The following is an 18,793-nucleotide window of genomic DNA, read 5'->3' as shown; positions in this document are numbered from 1 at the left end:
AAGGGAGGGAGGGGAAGACAGTTGTCCCAGAAGAGGGAGCGAGTTCCGTGCAGCCAAAGGGCTCAAGGGAGCCACCCCCAGTGCTCAGCAGGAGACAAAAGCATCAGACCTGCACCGCACCGCACCGTGGGGAGGGCACAGGGGCCTCGACGCGCTGAGGCGCTTCAGGGCTGCTACGGGGACAAAGGCTGTGACGCGCCCCGAGTACAGGGGGTCACGCTGGCCAGGGGCCAGCAGCAGGCAGAAAGCTGCCACGGCTGGGAAAAAGCCCTGCCCCGCTTACAGGGCGGCCGGGCTGGGGGCTCGGGGAGCTCCGTTTCCCCCCTCAGGTGCAGAGAAAAGGGGCTCTCACCCTCCTTACAGGGTTGCCCCTCTCTCCAGGCAGCCAAAGGAGCACAACGGCAAAAGGCCAAGCAGAGCAAAGACGCAGCCCTGCACGCAGGGAGGTCGCCCAGCACAAGCAAAGTCAGCCGCGGCACCTTGAAGGTGCCCTGGCCGTGCCACCAAGGCCTTTTGCCCAGAGGGCCTCTCGTGCTCCTTCTTCTGCTCCGAGCTCGCTCTTGCCTTGCCGTTCCAAGCTTCTATGGACAAACTTTGGTGCAGCTCTTTACAGACAGCCACCAAAGACAGCCCCAGCAAGGAGAACTTCTGTCCACAGAGCACATTAAGGCTTTGGGGAAATTGATGTCAGCATCGGCCAGAAGAGATTTGGAGCGAGTTTTCCTTCAGGCTCTCCAGAGTGAGCCAGTCCTTGCTCTCACAGGTGGTGTCGAGGTGCAGGCTCACCCAGTGCTCGAGGTGCTGCCTTGCCCAGTGCTCACTCACCTCCCTGGCCATTGTGGCCATGCTGATCCAGCACTCCAGGACTCACCTGCTGCAGTTGGAGCTCTGGTGTCTGAGCAGTGCCACTGGGAAGTACCTGAGGAAGCACATGGAGAGCTTTCTTCCACTGTTCATGTGCATTTGCAGTGCAGAGACCTGTATGGATTCAGCCGACCTTCCGCAGGTAAAGGCACGCTGAGCCCTGCCTGATGCAGGAGGCCTGTTCAGGATCTGCTGGCCTTAAGGGCTGGCAATCTTAACACCACAAATAAAGGTGATAAGACCTAGATGTCTGACCTCTAGTGACTGTCTTGGAAGTACCTCTGCAGCACTAAAGGTGAACAGCTGTTCTGAGGCTTGCCTGTTAGACTGAAGCCAAGTGCTCTTACAGTTACTGCTGCCCAGATTTTTCTTTTGAAGCCCTTATTTAATGCTTAGTGAATGTGGAAATCTGTCATTGTGCTTCTCCTGATTTAGTACAGGAGGTAAAACCTTTTGCTCAGGCAAGGAGAGAAGAGTGTCTGGAGCGTGCAATGTCACAACCAGATGGTTTTTGTAGAAACTGAGCTTTCACTTTTGCAGAGTCCAAAAATTTTCTTTCTAAAACAAACCTCCAGCTCTGGGCTGGCTACAGTAATGCTCATATGTAATGTCATAACCTCACAGTGCCTCATGTAGGGTGGATATTCCCGTGCAGAGCTGCCCCTTGAACGCCAGCTGTGCCAGGAACGGGCAGAGCGTCCAAGGAAGCTCAGCAGCATCGGGACAGGGACAGGCATCTGTTCCAAAGAATTGGCTATTTAAAGCCCTCATCCCCCAGCCCCACCCATGTCCCTGGGGGGCAGCTGACAGAGCTGCCTGGAGTTCAGCTGATTTAGCCCCCCTGAGCCGGGGCTCCAGGTGATATTTTCAAGCAGGAGAAGGCAGGGCCGGGGGCACTCCCGTCCCGTGCCAAGGCAGCTCCCCGTGCCCACGGGAGGACATCTCTCCCTGCAGCAGCTCAGCTCCTTTCAGCCTCAGCAGTGGCCTCTGCAAGTTCTTTTCCCTCAGCAAAGGGTGCACATCCCTGCCTTCAGCACACCTCCAGTGGGACCCACCTGGGAAAGCTTTCCATCCCTTCTGCACTTCCAGCTGCCTCCCTGGAAACTCCCACCTTCGTCCAAACAAAACTTCATCCCACCTGAACCTTTGATTTGAAGGCATCTCTGCAGGCTCTTGGTTGGCATTTAATAGCTGTGAGGGAAGACTGCCTTGGCTTCAGTGCTGCTGCTGCTGAACGAGGCCTCAGGCAGGAAGGGAAGGGAAGGCAATTGGGTGGACAGGACATACCTGGCAGCTGCCTGGGAGCTCTGGGAGGCTGGAACCAGGAATTGCTGTCTGAGCCCCTCTGCACACAGCCCGTGCCACCATCACCAGGACACGCCAGCTGCTCCTTGGGCTGCTTTTGGGCTGTCAGTGGCCTGTATCCAGGCTGAAGCGTCTCCAGGAACCTGCTCAGAGCAGCCCCTGGCCCGGGAGCCACGGGCAGCCCTTGAGCCGTGTCCGTGCCAGCGCCGGCCGGGCACCAGCGCCCATCCCGGGCCGTGTGCTTGGCACGGGCAGGACACTGCAGGCACAGCCCCTGCCCCGAGGGCCCAAGGACAAGAGGTGCTGGATGCCTTTCGGGGACTCCTGGCCTCGTCCTGCCCCCCCATTCCCCGCAGCTGGGACACACAGAAACAACAAGGAGCATTGCTGGCAGTGAGTGGGAGGCACTGAGGCCTCTGTGCAGCTCTGGGCCACAAAAGCAGCCCCAGCTTCAGCAGCTGCTTCATTTGGGCAACACTCACCTGCAGGAAATGCCATCTGCCACTCTCCAGAAGAACTCAGGTCACGCAGCAAGGGAAGCCTCAGAACCTGTCCTGCTCACTTCTCCCTACAAAGAGACATGGCAAGAGCAAATCTACAGCTGCTGGGTAAATCCTGGAAAGGGCAGGAAAATCAGGGGATGGGAAGATGCGGTGCTGTCATGCCAGCTGCCAGCCAGTTCTACCCTACAGCCGTGGCAGGGGCTGGTGTGTAAAGCAGCTTTAGCAGAATAGAAGGAGCTGCAGTTTCCTTGCTGGAGCCAAGGATTCCCAGCCTTGGGAGTTTCACACCTGTGATGCAGAGGGCTCAGTCAGTCGGAGCACAGTCCAGGTAGTGCCAAGGTTGTGAGTTCAATTCTCCCACGGGCCGTGTCCTCGAGAGTCGGATTTTAGGAACCCTCTCAATCCCAGTATATCCTGTGACCTGGAAGTAAAGGGGAAAAGCCGCAACCGAGCTTTAATAAAAGAGGTTTTGCCATTGCAGAGCTTCTTGGAGTTGCAAAGCAAGGGAGAGGGGGAGCATCCCATCTGGCAGGTGAATGAGAAACAGCCCGAGCGGAACCGTGCCCGGCCCCGCCGAGCGGCTCCTCCCGCGCCTCAGCCCCGCTCGTTCCGCAGGGGTGCGCGGGCAGCAGCCCCGGGGCTCTGTGCACACGGGAACGGGGAGCCGGGCGCTGCTCCGCGCTCAGGGCTGCGGGGCCTCCGCGGGACGGGGGCACCGGGAGCGCCGGGATTTGGGGCTCCTGGGCTGGCACGGCGGCCCCCGCGCCCCGGCCAGGTCCAGCCGCTCGGGCTCTCCGGCCTTTATTATGCGGCGCCCCGAACCCCGCGGGGCGGGGGAAAGAGGAAAAGCGGGCACGGAGGATGGGAATGGGGGGGCAGACGGGGCGGGCGGGGTGGGTGACCAAGGACCGAGGGCGGGGGGTGCCGGGGTGTGCGGGGCAGCGGGGACAGGGAGGGGGTTGCTGGGGGGGAATGGGAGAGTGGAGGAAGGAGGGGAGGCGGAATTGGGGGGGGGGGGCAACGGGAGCAGAGAGAGGGAACAAGGACAGGTGTGGTGGGAAGGGAATGGGAGGGTGGAGAAAGGAGGGGAGGATTGAAGGAGGGGAATGGGAGCAGGGAGAGGGAATGGGGGGCCCAGGGTTGGGGGGAAGGAAGGGTAGAAGCAGGAGCAGGAGGAGAAAGGAATAGAACAGGGTAGGGTAGGGTGTGTATAGGTATGGGGGGCGGATGGGAGGGAACAGTGGGAAACAGCCAGGGGAGAAGGGACGGAGAGCAGGGACGCAGGGATGAGAGGAGGAGGGAGGGCTCGGGCTGCGGAGGGAAGCGGGACGGGGAGGGAAAGGCCGGGGGCGGAGAGGGACGGGGGACCCAGGAGGGGAACAGGAGAGGGGAGCGGGGTAGGGACAGGAGAGGGAGAATGGGGGGGACAGGTTGGAGGGAGAAAGAAAAGAAAAGGAACACGGGGAGGAGGGAGGAAAGGTAGAGAGAGAAACAGGAGGAGAGGCCAAAGGGGAGGGAAAGAGTCGGTTTGAGGAGGAGAGAGAAAGGCGGGAAAGGGAGAAAAAGAAGGGGAACACGAGGAGGAGGAAGGAGGGGGAGAGGGTTTGAGAGAAGGGAAAGCAGAAATCCAACCAGTCCCTGTGCGCGGAGCTCCAACGCAGCCACCGTACCGCAGCGAGCTCAGCCTGAGCAAATGGCGGCCGAGCCCATTACCTGGAGTTCAATCACCTCGGCCACGCCCCGCGCAGCCGCACCGAGACCCCCGCGCACCTGTGCCGGGCCCGACCCCACCCCTGGATCACCTCACGGCCCCGCACCTGGATCCCCGCCGGGTACCGCCGTGGGTACCGCCCCCGGTACCGCCCCTGGTACCTTCTTCGGCAGGACAGGACCCTGGCAGAGAAAGGCGTTCCCGCAGCCGCCTGTCGGCGCCTGCGGCGCCGCTGAGCCCACAGCCCGTGTCCGCACTCTCGGAAACGCCGCAGAAAATCACGCCGCGGCGATCGGTGTCGGCGTCGCGCGCAGGCAGCCCCCAAAACAAACTGAGGTCCTTGTTTTCCCGCCCTTTCTGCCGCCATATATAGAAGGTCAGGCGAGTATCGGCCGAGCCGCCATCTTGATAGTGGCAAGCAGTAACTTCCGCCCTTCGCTGCTGCCATCTTTAGTACTGGCAGAGGCCACTTCCGGCCCGGCTGCCATCTTTGTTGTGGTACCCGTAACGCCCCTCACCATCTCAATTTCTAATTCGCCTGCCTGAATCCGGCAACGACGCCGAAAAGAGCTCCGGCCGACGCTGGAGCGGGGGCAGGAACGGGCGGGGATGCTTGTCTCGGCCGAGCTCCTGCCGCAAGCGGCATCCGCAGCGTGGCGGCAGTCCTACAGGGCAGCGTCCCGGCACGCGCTCGCTCCCATCATCGGAAGGGCACGCGCGCAGCACCGCGCTGTGCCCACAAGGCGGCAGCACTTCCAGGGGCTGGCTCAAGGCTGGCTGCAGTACCAGACTCTGTCCACAAGGCGGCAGCACTGCTAGGGCGCCGGCTCGAGGGTGGCTGCCGTACCGTGCTGTGCCCACAAGGCGGCAGCACTGCCGCCCTTCCCACGCTCGCAGCTGCGGCCGCTCTCACAGCACGAACTCGGCGTCACCCTCCCCTCTATTCACACACACCCCCCGCTCCCCGCTTGATCTGGGCAGCGAAGGCGGGGGCGCCGCTGCAATCCGGATCTCCGGCGAGGAGAACAGCATTGCTGCCCTGCCGGATTGAGAAATCCGATTCCTTGCAGAGATTGAAGGGATTTGGAGCTCAGCCTTAGGCTGGGTTTTGGCAGCGGCAATCGGGTGAGGAGGGGAGAGGGGAGCTGCTCGGCAGCGGCTGCAGTACCGCGCTGTGCCCACAAGGCGGCGTTAGCGGCGGGTGCGCAGCCAGGGCTGGGGCGGGGCGGGGCAGGGGCGGGGCCGGGGGAGCGTCCCAGGGGATGGAACGAAGAGGGACAGGGTCAGCGCTGGGCTAAACCCCCAGAACCCCCTAAAAAAACCCCAAAATTAAAAAAAAAAATTAAAAATCCAATAAAAACTTTAAAAAATCCCATCAAAATACCCTAAAGCAACCTGAAAACCCCCCAAAACACCCCAAAACCCCTTTAAAAACGGGGGACGGGGCCACGTGACACCCCAGGCAGTTACGAAGCCCAAGGGGCGGGGTTGGGCTTAGGCTGCATTGCTCTGAGCCTGAGCAATCGAGCCGAGAGAGCTCGATCGGCAGGCAGTACGAGTCGATTGTCGAGCAATCGATCGGCAGTCATCACGAGTAGATCGCCGAGCAATCGATAGGCAGGCATCACGAGTCGATCGCCGAGCAATCGATCGGTAGGCATCACGAGTCGATCGCCGAGCAATCGATCGGCAGGCATCACAAGTAGATCGCCGAGCAATCGATCGGCAGGCATCACTAGTGGAACGCCGAGCAATCGATCGGCAGGCATCACTAATTGATCGCCGAGCAATCGATCGGCAGGCATCACTAGTCGAACGCCGAGCAATCGATCGGCAGGCATCACGAGTCGATCGCCGAGCAATTGATCGGCAGGCTTCGATTTTTTGGGGATTTTTTGCGGAGTTTTTGGGGAATTTTTGGGGGGATTTTGGTAATTTTTGCGGACATTTTTGGGGTGTGTTTTGGTCTTTTTTTTCTCCTTTGGCTGCCAGGTTATGTGGATTTTGGGGGATTTTTTGGGGTGTTTCTAGTGGATTTTTTTGGGATATTTTTGGGGGGATTTTGGTAAATTTAGGGGATTTTTTGGGGGGTATTCTTGGGGTATTTTTGGGATTTTTTGGGGTTTTTTTTTTCCTTACCTTTGGCTTCCTGCTCCAAGTGGTTTTTGGTGTTTCTTTTGGGGATATTTTTGGTAATTTTTTGAGATTTTTTGGGAGAACTTTTTTGGAGGAATTTTTTGGGGATTTTGGTAATTTTTGGGGATATTTTTGGGATGGTTTTTTGGGGTTTTTTGAGGTTTTTTTTTTAATTTTGGGTGGCATTTTTTTGGGATTTCTGGTGGGCTTTTGGGAATTTTTGGGGGAATTTTTTTGTTTTGTTTTGTTTTGTTTTGTTTTTTCCTTAATTTTTGGCGATTTTTTGGAGATTTTTTTTTTTTTTTTGTTATTTTCGAAGGGTTTTTAGTTCGTTTTTTGGAGTTCTTTCTCCCCTTTGGCCGCTAGCTCCAGCTGATTTTTGGGAATTTTTTGGGAGATATTTTTTAAAGTATTTGGGGATTTTTTTTTGGGAATTAGTTTTGGGCTTTTGGTAATTTTGGGGGATATTTTTGGGAGGTTTATTGGGTTTCTTTGGAATTTCTTTGGGCTTTTTTCAGGGATTACTTGGGATTTTGGGTGGTTTTGGGGAAAATTTGGAAGGATTATTTTGGGGAATTTTTTTGCAATTTTTGGCAATTTTTTTGAGATTTTTATTTCTAATTTTTCGGTTTTTTTTGGTAGTTTTTTGGGTTTTTTTCTCCCATTTGGCGGCCAGCTCCAGCTGATTTTTGGGATTTTTTGGGGATTTTTGGATATTTTTTTAAAATTTGGGGGATTTTTTGGGTGGGATTTTTTTTGGGATTTTTTGGGGATTTTGGGGGATATTTTTGGGATTTTTTTGGAGTTTTTTTGGGGGGATTTTTTTGGGATTATTGGTGAGTTTTGGGAATTTTTGGGGATTTTTTTGGGATGGTTTTTGGGGTTTTTTTGGGTTTTTTTCTCACCTTTGGCCGCCAGCTCTAGGTGACTTTTAGGGATTTTGGTAAATTTTGGGGGATTTTTGGTAATTTTGGGATGCTTTTTGGTAATTTTTGGTTTTTTTTTTTTTTTTTTTTTTTTGTAATTTTTAGGGATGTTTTTAAGATGTCGTTTGGGTTTTTTTTAATTTTGGGGGGATTTTTTGGGTATTTTTGGGTATTTTTGGAGGGTTTTGGGGATTTTCTGGGAGGATTTTTTTGGAGATTTTTTTCTGATTTTTGGTGGCAATTTTTTTGGTAATTTTTGGGGGAATTTTGGGTAGTTTTTTGGGCTTTTTTCTCCCCTTTGGACGCTAGGTCCAGCTCATTTTGGAGATTTTTTATGGGAATTATTTTTGGGCTTTTGGTAATTTTTGGAGATATTTTGGGATGGTTTTGGGGGTTTTTTTTGAGGTTATTTGGGGATTTTTTTAGTAATTTTTGGGGTATTTTGGGGGGTATTTTTGGGTTTTTTTTCCTTACCTTTGGCCGCCAGCTCCAGGTGGTTTTTGGGGTTCCTTTTGGGGATGTTTCTGGGGAAATATTTTGGGGGATTTTGGTAATTTATTGGGATATTTTTGGGATTTTTTGGGGGGTTTTTTGGAATTTTTAGTCTGATATTTTGGAATTTTTGGGCGGATTTTTTTTTCGGGGATGTTTTTGGGGATTTTTTTATTTTATTTCTGGAGATTTTTTTGAGATTTTTATGGTAATTTTGGGGGGTTTTTAGGTAGTTTTTTTGGGTTCTTTCTCCCCTTTGGCTGCCATGTGTAGCTGATTTTTGCGATTTTTTGGGGAGATATTTTTTAAAATTTTTGGGGATCTTTTGGGGATATATTTTAAGAATTGTTTTTGGGTTTTGGGGGGATTTTTGGGGATATTTTTGGGATGATTTTTGGGGGGGTTTTTTGAGGACTTTTGCAGATTTTTGGGGGGATTGATTTTGGGTTCTTGGGAATATTTGTGGACTTCTTTGGGGATTTTTTTAAAATTTTTGAGTATTTTTTAGGGATTTTTTTGGGGTATTTTTCGGGATTTTTTGGGCGTTTTTTTTCTTACCTTTGGCCGCCAGCTCCAGGTGGTTTTGGGGGGTTTTTTGAGGATATTTTTGGTAATTTTTAGGGATTTTTTTAGAGAATTTTTTTGGGTTTTTTTGGTAATTTTTGTCGATATTTTTGGGTGTTTTTTGGGTATTTTTTGGGGTTATTTTCTCTCCTTTGCCTGCCAGCTCCAGGTGGTTTTTTGATAATTTTTGGGGGGGATTTTGGTAATTTTTAGGGTATATTCTTCGGATGGTTTTGGCGTTTTTTGGGGGGTTTTGGTAATTTTTGGGGATATTTTTAGGGGATATTTTTAGGGTGTTTTTGGCTGTTTTTTGGGGTTTTTTCCTCACTTTTAGTGGCTAGGTCCAGGTGATTTTTTGCGTTTTTTGGGGTTTTTTTTCTTACCTTTGGCCGCCAGCTCCAGGTGATTTTTGGGGTTTTTTGGAGGATATTTCTGGGAATTTTTTGGGAATTTTTTTGGATTTTGGTAATTTTGGGGGATTTTGTGGTAATTTTTTGGATTTTTTGGGGATTTTTTGGGGTATTTTTGGGGGGAATTTTTTGGGAATTTTTTTGGGGTTTTAGGGAATTTTTTCGGGTTTTAGGGAAATTTTTGGGAATATTTATGAGGATTTTTTAAAATTTGGGCTTTTTTAGGATTTTATGGGAATTTTTGGGGATTTTTGGGGATTTTTGGAGGATTTTTGGTGGGTTTTTGGAACTTTTTTAGGAATTCTTTCGGAAAATATTTTTGGTAATTTTTGGGGGATTTTTGGGGTTGATTTTAGGGTATTTTTGAGAAAATTTTTTTTGATTTTTGGGGATATTTTTGGGATGGTTTTTTTGGGTGTTTTTGGGATTTCTTGGGGGATTATTTGGGATTTTTGGGGGATTTTTTTCAGATTTTTTATTTTAATATTTGGCGATTTTTTGGAGATACTTTTGGTAATTTTTGGGGGGTTTTTGGGTAGTTTTTTGGGGTTCTTTCTCCCCTTTGGCCGCCAGCTCCTGCTAATTTTTGGGATTTTTTTGGGGGGATATTTTTTAAAATTTTGGGGGATTTTATGGGGGGAATTTTTTTTTTTTTTTTTTGGAGTTTTGCTATTTTTGGGGATATTTTGGCGAATTTTTGTGGGTTTAGGGAATTTTTGGGGGTACTTCTGAGGGTTTTTTTGGGGTTTTTTTCTTACCTTTTGCCGCCAGCTCCAGGTGATTTCTGGGGATTTTTCTGAGGAGATTTTTGGTAATTTTGGCAAATTTTTGGGAGGTTTTTTGTAATGTGTGGGATTTTTTTGGGATTTTTAGGGGATTTTTTTTCTTTATTTTTGGGGATATTTTTGGGGAATTTTTCTTGGATTTGGGGGGATTTTTGGGGAATTTTTCTAAGGATTTTTTTTTTTTAATTTTTGGCGATTTTTGGGGGTATTTTTGGGAGTTTTTCGGGGTTTTTTCTCTTACCTTTGGCCGCCTGCTCCAGGTGATTTTTGGTGGTTTTTTTGAGGATATTTTTGGCAATTTTTGGGACCTTTTTGGGGGAATTTTATTTTTGCTTTTGGTAATTTTTGGGGATATTTTTTGATGGTTTTGGGGATTTTGGCTGGGTGTTTGGAATTTTTTGGGGGGTTTTTGGGGATTTTTGGGGGGAAATTTTTTGGAATGTTTTGGGGAATGTTTTTGGGAATGTTTTGGGGTTTTTTGGGATTTTTTTGCGGGATTATTTGGGATCATAGGGGGTTTTGGGGAATTTTTGGGAGGGATTTTCTTTGGGATTTTTTTATTTTTAATTTTTCGCGATTTTTTGTGGATTTTTTCTTGGGTATTTTTCGGTTTTTGTTTTTTTTGTTTTGTCCATACATTTGACCGCCGCTTCCACGTTTTGGGAGTTTTTTGGATAGATATTTTTGGTAATTTTTGGGGATTTTTTAGGGGAATTATTTTTGGGTTTTTCGGGGATTTTGGGGAATAATTTTGGGATTTTTTGGGGTTTTTTTGAGGATTTTTGGGGATTTTTGGGGGGATTTTTTGGGAGTTTTGGGTAATTTTTGGAGGAATTTTTTGGGGGATTATTTTTTTTTTTGTTTAATTTTTGGCGATATTTTGGGGATTATTTGGGGCATTTTGGGGGGATTTTGGGGGGTATTTTTCTTACCTTTGGCCGCCACTTCCACGTAGCTTTTGAGGTTTTCTGGGGGGATATTTTTGGTAATTTGGGGGGATTTTTTGGCGGGGAATTTTTTTTCGGTTTTTGGTGATTTTGGGGGATATTTTTGGGGTTTTTTTCGGGTCTTGTTGGAATTTTTGGGGGGGTTTTTGGGAGATATTTTTTGGGGTGTTTTTTTAGTGATAGTATGCTTAAACTCTGTGCTCAGTCAAAGACAACAGCCCGTGATGGGGACCCCTGCAGCTGACAATTATCAACACTCACCGGCTGGACCACCACCCAAAATAAAAGGGAGAAGGAGAAGGATAAAACCACAAGCCAAAAAACAGGCACGCTCTAAAAAGGCGGAGCCAAGGAGCGGCCGTGCTAAACAGTTCCCAGAAACTGCTGACTGTACATGAAGGTCTAGGAGTATGTAACAAATGGATGGATTGTGAAACGTATTTACAGGGGTGTTCCCGCAGCAGGTGTGCTCATGGCAGCATGCCAAGCACCCAGCTGTTCTAACCCTTGGCTCCATGCATGTCTCCTATTGCCTTTTTTTATTAAACCTTGTACTTCTCCCAGAACCATGAACCGTGTTTTTCACACTGAGGCGTCCCCGCCCTGCCCGGATCGAGCGGGGAGCGGGGGGTGTGTGTGAACAGAGGGGAGGGTGACGCCGAGTTCGGGCTGCGAGAGCAGCCGCGGCTGCGAGCGTGGGAAGGGCGGCAGTGCTGCCGCCTTGTGGGCACAGTGCAGTATAGCATGCTGCCCTTCTCAAGATGGCGGAAGCCACTCCGTGCCGGGACCCTGCCATGTGGGACTGCGGCCACGCTCCCACTAGTCAGGATGATTTTTATTTCACTAGTCAGGATGAACCTGTGCCTGTGATGCAGGCTGGAGCCTTTGCGCACCTGTGCTCAGTTCAGTTTGCTCCCTAAGACACAGGCAAGAGATTGTCATTCTCCAGTTATCACAATTATGATTTGTTTACACTAAACCCTGAAAATCTCTATGGTGCTATATGATGGTGATACAAAACCAAAAGGCTGACTGCAAATTCGCATTCAGGTGAGACACACACTTTTTAGACTTGGTGCTGGTCTCCTTGCCAACAACTTCCCTTTAAAATAAAGTTGAGCCTGTTAATAATGCTAGACCAGGAATCAGGAGAATTTGATGTTATTACCAGTTCCAATATTGGCCCAAGAAGCAAACCCATAGAAGTCATTTTAATCCTTGGTACTCTCTTTCTAGTCCATTTTTACTAGTCTAAAATGTAAATTGAAGATTATTTCTAACTCCAAGACAAGGATGTGTCTGTGCAGTTAAACCTGATAAACACAGTAGATTAATATGTGGATGTGCAAGTGAAGCCTATGTAATAAAATTGTACCAAAAATCTAGAGAAAAATGCCCGTTTGCATTTCAGAACTCCAAGCCTAATTACCTGAGACTTGTCTTAGCATATGTATTTTTCTTTCCTTTTTTCTTTCCTGAAAACAATAATAATAAAAACGGCCCTCTTACTGCTATTTGGGGAAAGATTGCTGCACGTTGGGGATCATTTGATTAAAATGATCAGTATTTCTTCCTGTTGGAAATATAGAGAACTAAGATATAGCAATAACAGACAGGGGCCAATTGGGCACATGACGATAAAACACAAAACGATCTTGGGAAATAATACAAAAGAAATTATAAAAATTATGAAAATTAAATTTTTATCTATATTCATAAAACAACATAAAAGAAACAATGCAAAATATAAAAAAGACGTTATACATAAAAAAGAACAACGCTGTCACTAAAAGACCTCAGTAAGGAAAGTGCCTAACGCAGCTCGCTCTAGCCTCGCCGTTCCACTCTTGACCTCGAGCTGACGCTCATCCAGCTTGTCCTTGCCCGGCCGTCGCTCAGCTCCTGCCAGTGGAGGACGATGCACCCAGGCCCGACAAGCTCCAGCTCCCAAAGGGAACCGCCGCCCACCGGCCCCGCATCGAGACCCTCGCAGCAGCCCACCGCCCACAGAACCCCCCAACAGCTGCCCAAAAGCCCCCAACTGCAGCTCCGCTCACCACATCGACGTCCGCCAAAGTCCAACGCCGCGCTGGGAGCCGGGCCCTCTGGGCAAAAGAAGCTGGGCACAAAGCAAAGCAGCGCGCAAGAGGCTGCACCCCTGCTTACAGGGCGGCCCCAGCCGCTGCCTGCACTGCAAAATGCCCGGGACTCCAGAGCACCGGCCCCGACTTACAGGGCGTCCCTGGTCCACGAGGCCTACGGAGGCTCCTTCTCTCCAATTCGGGCCCACTCCCCACTAACGGCGAGAGCGCTCAACGCAGGCTGCCAGCTGAAGGGCGCACAAAGGCGCCCGGACCCACAGCCTGCTTACAGGCCGGTCCGCACCCACGGAGCCACGGAGCTCGGCCTTCCCCCAGGGCAAGAGGAACCAGACTCCACAGTCAGGCAGCCCAACTCACGGCCTAAAGGCCAAGGACCCCAGGGGCCCCAGGGGCCGGGAGCAGAGCCGCGGCGACAGCGAGGGCACACGCCCGGCCCCACCACTCCTGGCCCCACGCCTCTGAGAGGCCGGGGCCAGGGACACCCGCCTGATTACAGGGGGTCCCTCCAACCGCCCGCCGAGACCAGGGGGCGCAAACAACCCCGCTTACGGGGCCGCCACCCGCAGCCCGGCACCCCCCAACAAGCGCCACGGAGCACGGGCTCCGGCCTGCGCCTCGCTTAGGGGCAAAGGCCCGGGCGCAGGCGTTCCTGTCACCCGGCTAAAGCAGCCTCCCCACCTCTGCTTACACGGCCCTGGGGCTGCTCCTGGGGAAAAAGGGACAAGCAAGTTCCTGACACTTGCCCAGGTTAAGGGGCCTGCACGCCGCCAGTTCATCAGCACAAAGGGCACCCTAGGCCCAGACCCAGGCCCTGGCTACAGGCGGGTCACGTTGCCCACGCTACCGTTAAGCGGCTTCGTGCCCTCCGCAGAAAGCAGGGGCGAGGCCAGACACTTTGTCCACGCAAGCGTTTTGGGGACCGGCTTGTGGCTGCACAGAGCTCCTCGGTCTCTCCTGGGAAGCCTAAGCTACCCTGCTCTATTTCTAAAGGGGGGCTAAAGCGCAAACGCGCCGGGCTCATTCACACCACCTAACGCAATGACAAGGGAGGGAGGGGAAGACAGTTGTCCCAGAAGAGGGAGCGAGTCCCGTGCAGCCAAAGGGCTCAAGGGAGCCACCCCCAGTGCTCAGCAGGAGACAAAAGCATCAGACCTGCACCGCACCGCACCGTGGGGAGGGCACAGGGGTCTCGACTGCCTTGCCCAGTTCTCACTCACCTCCCTGGCCATTGTGGCCATGCTGATCCAGCACTCCAGGACTCACCTGCTGCAGTTGGAGCTCTGGTGTCTGAGCAGTGCCACTGGGAAGTACCTGAGGAAGCACATGGAGAGCTTTCTTCAACTCTTCATGTGCATTTGCAGTGCAGAGACCTGTATGGATTCAGCCGACCTTCCGCAGGTAAAGGCACGCTGAGCCCTGCCTGATGCAGGAGGCCATTCCCTGTTCAGGATCTGCTGGCCTTAAGGGCTGGCAATCTTAACACCACAAATAAAGGTGATAAGACCTAGATATCTGACCTCTAGTGACTGTCTTGGAAGTACCTCTGCAGCACTAAAGGTGAACAGCTGTTCTGAGGCTTGCCTGTTAGACTGAAGCCAAGTGCTCTTACAGTTACTGCTGCCCAGATTTTTCTTTTGAAGCCCTTATTTAATGCTTAGTGAATGTGGAAATCTGTCATTGTGCTTCTCCTGATTTAGTACAGGAGGTAAAACCTTTTGCTCAGGCAAGGAGAGAAGAGTGTCTGGAGCGTGCAATGTCACAACCAGATGGTTTTTGTAGAAACTGAGCTTTCACTTTTGCAGAGTCCAAAAATTTTCTTTCTAAAACAAACCTCCAGCTCTGGGCTGGCTACAGTAACGCTCATATGTAATGTCATAACCTCACAGTGCCTCCTGGAGGGTGGATATTCCCGTGCAGAGCTGCCCCTTGAACGCCAGCTGTGCCAGGAACGGGCAGAGCGTCCAAGGAAGCTCAGCAGCATCGGGACAGGGACAGGCATCTGTTCCAAAGAATTGGCTATTTAAGCCCTCATCCCCCAGCCCCACCCATGTCCCTGGGGGGCAGCTGACAGAGCTGCCTGGAGTTCAGCTGATTTAGCCCCCCTGAGCCGGGGCTCCAGGTGATATTTTCAAGCAGGAGAAGGCAGGGCCGGGGGCACTCCCGTCCCGTGCCAAGGCAGCTCCCCGTGCCCACGGGAGGACATCTCTCCCTGCAGCAGCTCAGCTCCTTTCAGGGCCTCAGCAGTGGCCTCTGCAAGTTCTTTTCCCTCAGCAAAGGGTGCACATCCCTGCCTTCAGCACACCTCCAGTGGGACCCACCTGGGAAAGCTTTCCATCCCTTCTGCACTTCCAGCTGCCTCCCTGGATACTCCCACCTTCGTCCAAACAAAACTTCATCCCACCTGAACCTTTGATTTGAAGGCATCTCTGCAGGCTCTTGGTTGGCATTTAATAGCTGTGAGGGAAGACTGCCTTGGCTCCAGTGCTGCTGCTGCTGAACGAGGCCTCAGGCAGGAAGGGAAGGGAAGGCAATTGGGATGGACAGGACATACCTGGCAGCTGCCTGGGAGCTCTGGGAGGCTGGAACCAGGAATTGCTGTCTGAGCCCCTCTGCACACAGCCCGTGCCACCATCACCAGGACACGCCAGCTGCTCCTTGGGCTGCTTTTGGGCTGTTAGTGGCCTGTATCCAGGCTGAAGCGTCTCCAGGAACCTGCTCAGAGCAGCCCCTGGCCCGGGAGCCACGGGCAGCCCTTGAGCCGTGTCCGTGCCATCGCCGGCTGGGCACCCAGCGCCCATCCCGGGCCGTGTGCTTGGCACGGGCAGGACACTGCAGGCACAGCCCCTGCCCCGAGGGCCCAAGGACAAGAGGTGCTGGATGCCTTTCCGGGACTCCTGGCCTCGTCCTGCCCCCCATTCCCCGCAGCTGGGACACACAGAAACAACAAGGAGCATTGCTGGCAGTGAGTGGGAGGCACTGAGGCCTCTGTGCAGCTCTGGGCCACAAAAGCAGCCCCAGCTTCAGCAGCTGCTTCATTTGGGCAACACTCACCTGCAGGAAATGCCATCTGCCACTCTCCAGAAGAACTCAGGTCACGCAGCAAGGGAAGCCTCAGAACCTGTCCTGCTCACTTCTCCCTACAAAGAGACATGGCAAGAGCAAATCTACAGCTGCTGGGTAAATCCTGGAAAGGGCAGGAAAATCAGGGGATGGGAAGATGCGGTGCTGTCATGCCAGCTGCCAGCCAGTTCTACCCTACAGCCGTGGCAGGGGCTGGTGTGTAAAGCAGCTTTAGCAGAATAGAAGGAGCTGCAGTTTCCTTGCTGGAGCCAAGGATTCCCAGCCTTGGGAGTTTCACACCTGTGATGCAGAGGGCTCAGTCAGTCGGAGCACAGTCCAGGTAGTGCCAAGGTTGTGAGTTCAATTCTCCCACGGGCCGTGTCCTCGAGAGTCGGATTTTAGGAAGCCTCTCAATCCCAGTATATCCTGTGACCTGGAAGTAAAGGGGAAAAGCCGCAACCGAGCTTTAATAAAAGAGGTTTTGCCATTGCAGAGCTTCTTGGAGTTGCAAAGCAAGGGAGAGGGGGAGCATCCCATCTGGCAGGTGAATGAGAAACAGCCCGAGCAGAACCGTGCCCGGCCCCGCCGAGCGGCTCCTCCCGCGCCTCAGCCCCGCTCGTTCCGCAGGGGTGCGCGGGCAGCAGCCCCGGGGCTGTGTGCGCACGGGAACGGGGAGCCGGGCGCTGCTCCGCGCTCAGGGCTGCGGGGCCTCCGCGGGACGGGGGCACCGGGAGCGCCGGGATTTGGGGCTCCTGGGCTGGCACGGCGGCCCCCGCGCCCCGGCCGGGTCCAGCCGCTCCGGCTCTCCGGCCTTTATTATGCGGCGCCCCGAACCCCGCGGGGCGGGGGAAGAGGAAAAGCGGGCACGGAGGATGGGAATGGGGGGCAGACGGGGCGGGCGGGGTGGGTGACCAAGGACCGAGGGCGGGGGGTGCCGGGGTGTGCGGGGCAGCGGGGACAGGGAGGGGGTTGCTGGGGGGGAATGGGAGAGTGGAGGAAGGAGGGGAGGCGGAATTGGGGGGGGGGGAAAAGGCAGCAGAGAGAGGGAACAAGGACAGGTGTGGTGGGAAGGGAATGGGAGGGTGGAGAAAGGAGGGGAGGATTGAAGGAGGGGAATGGGAGCAGGGAGAGGGAATGGGGGGCCCAGGGTTTGGGGGAAGGAAGGGTAGAAGCAGGAGCAGGAGGAGAAAGGAATAGAACAGGGTAGGGTAGGGTGTGTATAGGTATGGGGGGCGGATGGGAGGGAAGAGCGGGAAACAGCCAGGGGAGAAGGGACGGAGAGCAGGGACGCAGGGATGAGAGGAGCAGGGAGGGCTCGGGCTGCGGAGGGAAGCGGGACGAAGAGGGAAAGGCCGGGGGCAGAGAGGGACGGGGGACCCAGGAGGGGAACAGGAGAGGGGAGCGGGGTAGGGACAGGAGAGGGAGAATGGGGGGGACAGGTTGGGGGGGAGAAAGAAAAGAAAAGGAACACGGGGAGGAGGGAGGAAAGGTAGAGAGAGAAACAGGAGGAGAGGCCAAAGGAGAGGGAAAGAGTCGGTTTGAGGAGGAGAGGGAAAGGAGGGAAAGGGAGAAAAAGAAGGGGAACACGAGGAGGAGGAAGGAGGGGGAGAGGGTTTGAGAGAAGGGAAAGCAGAAATCCAACCAGTCCCTGTGCGCGGAGCTCCAACGCAGCCACCGTACGCAGCGAGCTCAGCCTGAGCAAATGGTGGCCGAGCCCATTACCTGGAGTTCAACCACCTCGGCCACGCCCCGCGCAGCCGCACCGAGACCCCGCGCACCTGTGCCGGGCCCGGCCCCGCCCCTGGATCACCTCACGGCACCGCACCTGGATCCCCGCCGGTTACCGCTGTGGGTACCGCCCCCGGTACCGCCGCCGGTACCTTCTCCGGCAGGACAGGACCCTGGCAGAGAAAGGCGTCCCCGCAGCCGCCTGTCGGCGCCTGCGGCGCCGCTGAGCCCACAGCCCGTGTCCGCACTCTCGGAAACGCCGCAGAAAATCGCGCCGCGGCGATCGGTGTCGGCGTCGCGCGCAGGCAGCCCCCAAAACAACACTGAGGTCCTTGTTTTCCCGCCCTTTCTGCCGCCATATATAGAAGGTCAGGCGAGTACCGGCCGAGCCGCCATCTTGAGAGTGGCAAGCAGTAACTTCCACCCTTCGCTGCTGCCATCTTTGTTGTGGTACCCGTAATGCCCCTCACCATCTCAATTTCTAATTCGCCTGCCTGAATCCGGCAACGACGCCGAAAAGAGCTCCGGCCGACGCTCGAGCGGCGGCAGGCACGGGTGGGGATGCTTGTCTCGGCCGGGCTCCTGCCGCAAGCAGCATCCGCAGCGTGGTGGCAGTCCTACAGGGCAGCGTCCCGGCACGCGCTCGCTCCCATCATCGGAAGGGCACGCGCGCAGCACCGCGCTGTGCCCACAAGGCGGCAGCACTGCCAGGGGCCGGCTCAGGGCTGGCTGCAGTACCAGACTCTGTCCACAAGGCGGCAGCACTGCTAGGGCGCCGGCTCGAGGGTGGCTGCCGTACCGTGCTGTGCCCACAAGGCGGCAGCACTGCCGCCCTTCCCACGCTCGCAGCCACGGCCGCTCTCGCAGCCCGAACTCGGCGTCACCCTCCCCTCTATTCATACACAACCCCCGCTCCCCGCTCGATCTGGGCAGCGAAGGCGGGGGCGCCGCTGCAATCCGGGTCTCCGGCGGGGAGAACAGCATTGCTGCCCTGCCGGATTGAGAAATCCGATTCCTTGCAGAGATTGAAGGAATAGGGAGATCAGCCTAAGGCTGGGTATTGGCAGCGGCAATCGGGTGAGGAGGGGAGAGGAGAGCTGCTCGGCAGCGGCTGCAGTACCGCGCTGTGCCCACAAGGCGGCGTTAGCGGCGGGTGCGCAGCCAGGGCTGGGGCGGGGCAGGGGCGGGGCCGGGGGAGCGTCCCAGGGGATGGAACGAAGAGGGACAGGGTCAGCGCTGGGCTAAACCCCCAGAACCCCC

The sequence above is a fragment of the Oenanthe melanoleuca genome, chromosome 25 (genome assembly GCF_029582105.1).
Source record: "Oenanthe melanoleuca isolate GR-GAL-2019-014 chromosome 25, OMel1.0, whole genome shotgun sequence".
Lineage (NCBI taxonomy): Eukaryota > Metazoa > Chordata > Aves > Passeriformes > Muscicapidae > Oenanthe > Oenanthe melanoleuca.
This window is presented reverse-complemented; position numbering follows the sequence as displayed.